Here is a 7,651-nt window from a genome sequence, read left to right on the forward strand (position 1 = left end):
CCTCAGGAGGGAGAGACCCTTCACTTTAAGGCAGAACCAAGGGGGGAAGATTAGAAAAGTGGGGATTCCATTAAACTTCACAGACATGCTGATACCTGCCATGTTGGCAGCCTCCATACCTGTCACCAAACTCCTTTTGACATCCATCATGTCAAAAGTTCCTGTCACCAGAAAGGGGCTGGGCCTGGCTGGCTTTGTGGCGGTGAAGTGCACTCAGAAAAACCTGCAATGTTTAGGGGCCAAAAAAATGGCTTCAGGCTGTCCCAGTTGGGTGGGCATTGCAACCACAAAGCTAGAGGTTGATCTGCTTAATGATTTGGGGAAATTACTAAACTCTGATTTTGTTGGCCAGATAGTAGTTATTTCCCAATAACACACTTGGCCTGGCTACTGAACATTTGTTTTCATTTTTTATTACTTGGATTTTTTATACCACCTTTATTATTTCTCTAAATAGCTCAAGGCAGTGAACATATCTAAGATTTCTTCATCCCCACAAGAACAACCTTGTGAAGGCTGAGAGAAGGACTGGCTCAAGGTCACTCACTGGGCTTTCATGGTTGAGATGGGACTCGTAGTAAGTACTTGCAGGGGGGGGTCTGTCTTAATTCCAAAGGTCACCACCTTTTCCTGTTATCAGAAATCATAGCAATACAAAGACAGTCAAATTGATAGAGAGCTGATACTGACTCCTGTGGGGTTTTTTGAGCAATGAGATGCCTTGAGTTGGATTCAGAATCAAATGGGAAGTCAGGATAGTTTGAAGAGAGACCAGTATTGAGGGATTTTGTTGGCGTTTCTCAAACTAGACCCCTTTAAGGTATGGGAGACTTCAACTCCCAGCCAGCCATTTAGCAAGCAGAATTCTGGGAGTTGAAGACCATTCAAGCCTTAAAAGGGCCAAGTTTGTGTTTTTATACAAAGTTATACTGCTTTAGGCCAGGGGTGTCAAACTCAAGGCTCACAGGCCAGATCTGGCCTGCAGAATGCTTAGATCCGGCCCGCAAGACACTCTGCAAATAGCGGACTGGCCCATGGCGCCTCTGCCAACTAAAACGGAGCTTGAGAGGGCCGCGAGTGGCCCTACTAAGCCCTAGTTCGCTGGTAGAGAACTGCAGGAGGCTGTCGCTGCTCAAAACGGAGCCTGGGAGGGGTGCCTCTTGACACGAGTGATGTCGAACTGGCTACTCCCACCCTGGCCACACATACACACCCCGAGGTCAAACACAACCCTGATACAGGCCTCAATGGAATTGAGTTTGACACCCCTGCTTTAGGCTTTTGTCATTTGATTGCATTAACCCTAATCTGTTCCCTGTTTGTAGGTTAAGGCAACAATGAAAAGGAAGTAGACAACAGAAGCCTTGAGCTGAAAGGGACCTTGTAAATTAACCGCCTGCCTGCCTGCCTGATTGATAGATTGATTATGTGTCATCAAGTTGAATGTTGATGCCTAGTAGCCCATAGATCAATTTTCTCCATGGAGATCTGTCCCCAACCTGGTCCTCTGGGTCTCCCAACCTTCCCCCAGCCTCATTTTAGCTGCTTATGGGTGATCCTTCACTTTTCCCAGCATTGCAGACTTCTCCAGGGAGTTTGGTCTGCATTGATTGACAGCATGGAAACTGTGTGGACTCTGAGTGACCACATAGATAGATGACCTGTCCCCAGTCTGGACTTTCCGGTCTCCCAAAAGTTCACCCATCCACACAGTAATCAAATCTACCAACCTTGCCCTAAAATTTCCTCCCTTTCTCTTTCCTTCCACCTTTACCAGCATTAGGAACATTTCCAGAGAGCTGATTTTCACTTGATGTGGCTCAAATATGATATTTTGAACCTGATGGTTTTTAGTTGAGATCTGGGTAGATTATATTGAAAGGATCCTTCGTCAGGAGACCCCCCTCTGCAGATTGTTGGTTATCCACTCCTGCTGCATCTCATGCTAGCAGAAGATGATGGACTCCAAAACTTTAGGAAAAAGCCAGAATTGAGAAGGCAGGTTAGCAAAATTAGACCTGAACTGAGAGAGGATGTGACTGTGTCTCCATTTTTCAAACAGGTCAGCAACAAGGAAGAAATGGTCGTACGGCCAATATCCTTGTATGATCTCTCAGCGACCACTGATGGTCCCAACTTCCAGGTTGATGAACTGAGAGATTCCTTTGACTTTCAGACCCAGAAATTCCAGAAAGATAATCAGTGGATGAAAGATCAGCACAGCTATCTCTATATAGGAGAAAGTGGATCAACTTAAGACCACAACAGATGATCTGCAGAAGATCATCCATCAGTTAGAGCTAGAGAACAAATATTTGGTGAAATACATTAAAGAACTCTACAAAGAACTGCATGAGGTTACTTAGCCAAGTGTCCATCTCAAGTAAGAGAAGGCTGACTGAGAAAAACCTCAAAGAGGTGAGGAACTTTCTGCCAGACATTAAGAAGCACCTCCAGAGTCTGCAGCATGAAGTGGCTGAGATGGACCACAGTTACCATGTGCAGAAAAGCCACTACAGCCAACTGAGAAAGTCACCCCTCTTCAGAAGATGAGGGAAAACAAGAAGAAGCACCTCAAAAGTCTGCAGCAGCCGCATCTGAGATCCCAGATCCAGCTCTGGCCAGACTCACCTGGCACACAAGGTAGCAAATCCCCCCACTCATCACCTCCCAGGTACACCAGATAGGAAATATGACCAAATGAGGTAACTCTACTTTATTGGAAGGATACATAAGATAATCTTGAAAGTCTGAAAGTACATCTCTCCCACCAACTCTTTTGAAAGCCTGAAAAATGATGGAGGATCCTTTCTGAGGTTCTTTCTGTGCCAGTTATGCACCTGGGGGCTCCCCCACCTTATCTGATTATTCCCTGTGCAGCAGCATCTCCTTCTCTCCCCAAGGTCATTTATTTGTTACTATTCCTTTATTTTTATAAACAACTCAAGGCAGTCAATCTATCAAACACACCTTCTCCTATTTCCCCTCACAACAACAACCCTGTGAAGTAGAAGGTATAGTGACTGACCGACAGTCACCCAGCTGACTTTGATGACTAAGGTGGGACTAGAATTCAGGATCTTCCACTTTCTAGCCTGGTGCCATATTTTATTTGCACTTATCTTTACACTTCCTTAATAGTTTGCGGGAATGCCTTGATCCAGCAAAGTATTAACTACGGTACTCCCTCATAATTAAGTTAATTAATTAAGATAATGCCTCATAAAACTGAGGAGGTGTGAATAGCAATTGGTCCTTGCTCATCTAGTTTTCTATGTTGTCATTAATACAGGCGGGATAGTTGAAGAAATAGGATTTTGTGATCAAACATGTATACCAATTCTTAGATAAAGCTACTTTGATCTTGTTTTAAAAATACCATCCAGCTTTTAGAACAATATCTACGATTTCCTAACAGAGTGCATAAGTAAACTCTAGTAGAAAAATAGATAATTTTTAGCAGTAGGACTTAACAAGACCCTTTTATTTCACATAAGAACAAATGAATGGCAGCTACAATGTGAATCTTTCATTAAGATTTCATTTATACTTTTTGTCATATCATCTTTTTTTAATCAATTTTTTATTTTATTCAAAACCTCCAAAAATGTAATTCAAATTACAAACAAGCCCCAAAAGTTAAATAAAACTACATAAAAAGTACATAAAAAGAAAAACGAAAAGAACCAGTTCAGGTGAGGAAACCAAGAATCTCTCAGCAGGGAAAAAAACCCCTGCTGAGTCTGGATGCCATCTTAGGGAGAGTCAGAAAAACACTTTCCTTCCAGTTGTTCATCAGCTGCCAGTCCTGGATGCTCAGCCATCATCCCTGAGTCCTGCAGGTCATTTTCCACCAGATGTCCAAGAATTTGAAGCCCTGGCATGGTCCTTCTTGAACTGGGCAACTAGAGAGCCAATCTGGGTTTCTGTTATATGTGTTTTCCTCTATTGTTTATGGGAGAGACACTCTTTGTCCGATTCCTCTCATGAGTCCTGTTCAGTATGGTTGAACCTGAGGTGTAGCCCTAATCTTCCTCAGAGCACACAAGCCCCACAACCATGTCAAAGTCCTGCCTCATGGGGGGGGGGGGGATTGTGGTTCTTCACACAGTCAGCTAGATGTTTAGAATTTAGAATTTATTTGTTATTTATAGGCCGCCCTTTTCCCTGAGGGGACTCAGGGCGGCTTACAGTTCATGGGAAGGGGGGTGCAAGATAAAACATAAGACAGTGCTTAAATAAAAAATAAAACAATAAAACACAACATTCATTCAGCATTCAGGTGGGGCGGATTAGAATCTTATCCCCAGGCCTGACGGGATAGCCAGTTCTTAAGGGCTGTGCGGAAGGTCTGGACGGTGGTGAGGGTGTGAATCTCCACGGGGAGATCGTTCCAAAGGGTCGGAGCTGCTACTGAGAAGGCTCTCCTCCGCGTAGTCGCCAGTCGGCACTGACTGGCGGATGGAACTCGGAGGAGGCCTAATCTGTGCGATCTAATCGGTCCAAGGGAGGTAATCGGCAGGAGGCGGTCTCTCAAGTACTCAGATCCACTACCATGGAGAGATTTATGGATGGTAAGTAGCACCTTGAAGCGCACCCGGAGATCAACAGGTAGCCAGCGCAGCTCGCGGAGGATAGGTGTTATGTGGCCGAACCGCGGTGCGCCCACAATCACTCGCATGGCCGCATTCTGGACTAGCTGAAGTCGCCGGATGCTCTTCAAGGGCAGCCCCATGTAGAGCACATTGCAGTATTCCAGCCTAGAGATCACAAGGGCTCGAGTGACTGTTGTGAGGGCCTCCCGGTTCAGGTAGGGTCGCAACTGGCGCACCAGGCGAACCTGGGCAAACGCCCCCCTGGTCACAGCCGACAAATGATGGTCAAGAGTCAACTGTGGGTCCAGGAGGACTCCCAAGTTGCGAACCCTATCTGAGGGGTGTAAAATTTGACCCCCCAGCCTGAGCGATGGAACACTGGCCAAATTATTGGGAGGGAAACACAACAGCCACTCGGTCTTGTCCGGGTTGAGTACCAGTTTGTTAGCTCTCATCCAGTCCTTAACGGCCTCAAGACCCCGGTTCATCACGTCCACCGCTTCATTGAGTTGGCACGGGGCGGACAGATACAACTGAGTGTCGTCCGCGTATTGGTGGTATTTTATCCCGTGCCTCCGAATGATCTCGCCCAGCGGTTTCATGTAGATGTTAAATAGTAGGTGGGATAAGACCGAACCCTGCGGCACCCCATATGTTAGGGGCCTCGGGGACGATCTCTGCCCCCCCACCAACACCGACTGGATGTTCAGACTGGATGTCAGCTCTTCCAAGGAAGGCGGCCTTTGGCAACTGACTGATGGTGAGATTGTCAATGCCGATGGGGTCCAAATTGGGCTCCAGTTGTTTTGGGATTTCACCCACTGCAGCTATTCATCCTGGGGCAAAAGAAGCACCAATGTAATATTTTAATTAAAAAAATAAGTAAGCAAGAAATAATAAATAAAATGTAACAACCAAATTAATATTTAAAACTACCAGGCTCCCACTCTTCTTCCTCTTTAGCTTCCAAGGCCAGCCATCCCCACCCAAAAACCCAAAGCAGGCACTGCAAGCAACCAAGGACCCCAGGTGACCTCAAGAGGCCCCAAATCCTCTCCCTTCAGCTAAGACTCTTCTTTTGGACATAGAATTAAATAACAATAATATCATCATAATGAGAAAAAACCAACAACCAAATTAGTTCAAACACTTACCATCCATCACATTGTCGTGCAACGTAGAACGTCTGACATCCTTCACTCATCAATTAAGGTGATGTTGGGGTAGATGGGTTCCGGTATGTACGGTTCCACAGTGATGATATCAACCTCCACATCTTCGTTTTGTTTCTCTGGTGACACTTGCAGACACCTTTTTCTGGGGATTGAAGAAGAGAAAAAGAATCAAATATAACTGACTAGTACATTGTCTTCTTAACAATGATAATGAAGATAATTCTTAATGTAGGCTCCAAATTTTCAACAAAAAAAAAGATTGGGGGTTGGACTAGAGGACCTTCAAGGTCCCTTCTAGCCCTGAGGGATTCTATCCTTTCTCCTATTAGTTCCACCAACATTGGGGGGGGGCTTTCAGTGCCCCAGGGCTCCCCAGGCTTTGGGGCTTCACTTCAACTGCAGCACCGGGCGCAAGCAGCTAGGAATGGCCACCCACAAAAGGGGCTTACCAAGTTTACCCACCTTCTCCAAGAAACCACTACATTTCTCTCTTTCTTTATCCCCTACGTTACTTCTTTTTCAGTTTGTACATGTTCCTGGGTGGTGTCTTTTTGCCCACTTCTGCTTAAGGAGAAGTCCTCCCTAGGAAAATGATTGCACCTGACATACTATCTCTTCTTAGTTGGTTAGTTGAAACCCACCACTGCTCTGTATGCTGGTTTGTGTGTTCTCCAACACAACTCTCACAATGCTTCGCTGAACGTACTCGCTCTCCCAATGGAAAGCTTACCTAACAAGTTTTCTCATGAAAAAGTGCTGCAAAGCAAAAGCAAAAGCAAAAGCAAAAGCAAAAACAAAGCAAAAATATGTTTTCAAAAACAGAAGAAATGTGTGACAAAATTTGATTTTAATGTAAAGCATTACCTGGAGTGTAGGCCAGACTTGATCCCACACCAACAACGATTCCACATGTGAAAAGCAGCATTTTCAACTTTTCAGTATATGATGACCACACTAGACCACCTATGGTCACTAGATCTCCAACTACCGCCACTTTTACAGCTCCATACTTCACCAGAAGTTTTCCAGAAACAGGACCAAACATCATAATGAGAGCATAGCTGATAGATCCAATCCAAGCTTAAAAAGACAAATGCATTTAATTAAACATATAAAAAAATATCGTAAAAAAAATATCAACTCACTTGTATGTTTTACTGATGTAAATGACACTAATTCTTGTGGATTTCAAGAGCATTGACATATAGTTTAAACCATTTGCTTAAAGACTGTTAACAAGCAAGATATAATTATAAACAAAACTGCAGTACAATATATCAAAGCTATGCTGGAAACCTTAATGTAACAATGACCTACCTATCTGCGAGATACTTGATTCAAAAGTATCAAGAAGGGGCAGCATGTAAACACCAAAGGGGCACTATGAAATCCACTGACAAGCAGGCAGTGTGTAGCAGCAGCCGCCACTACAACCCAGCCCCAACCTCCATCCGGAGGGGGTTGTAAAAAAGAGACATCCGACCTGATATCCTCCAAAGTACATGTTCTTCTTAATCTCCGTTTATTGAAGAAATCACGGAAAAGATTCAGCACACCTGTCCAATAATCAGAATTTTCTTACTAAAGCAGCATGCACATAGGAGCAGTGTTTGCATTACACCATGTCAGCAAACATTTCAAACTTGTGGCAGTGCTCAACAAGGGGCACTTACAATTGGTCTGCAGAGTTCTGGCCATTGCACCGTCTCTGCAGTTACACAATTGAGATCTGGGTTCTTGGCACTTGGTTTGCAATTGCAATGTTGCTGCAAGCTGCTATGGTGCTAGTGCAATTTCTGAAGTTTCCTGCTGACTTTCCAGTAGGAAAGTCAATGGGGAAGCGAGCAGGAAGTTGGAAGTCACTGTCATGTATGATTCTCT

General features: G+C 44.5%; 1 long non-coding RNA gene across 1 annotated transcript; it reads left to right on the top strand.

Moving 5' to 3' along the window:
- The first annotated feature begins 503 nt into the window (after positions 1-503).
- LOC148045050 (uncharacterized) lies at positions 504-3,547 on the top strand. The gene is made up of 3 exons (XR_015697169.1): positions 504-577; positions 1,326-1,383; positions 2,063-3,547. It is a non-coding gene; the product is annotated as an uncharacterized LOC148045050 (long non-coding RNA).
- Positions 3,548-7,651: the final 4,104 nt, after the last annotated feature.

This window comes from Thamnophis sirtalis, unplaced genomic scaffold (assembly GCF_051295495.1).
Source record: "Thamnophis sirtalis isolate CommonGarterSnake01/CBP01778 unplaced genomic scaffold, rThaSir2_p1.2 scaffold_6, whole genome shotgun sequence".
Taxonomy (NCBI): domain Eukaryota; kingdom Metazoa; phylum Chordata; class Lepidosauria; order Squamata; family Natricidae; genus Thamnophis; species Thamnophis sirtalis.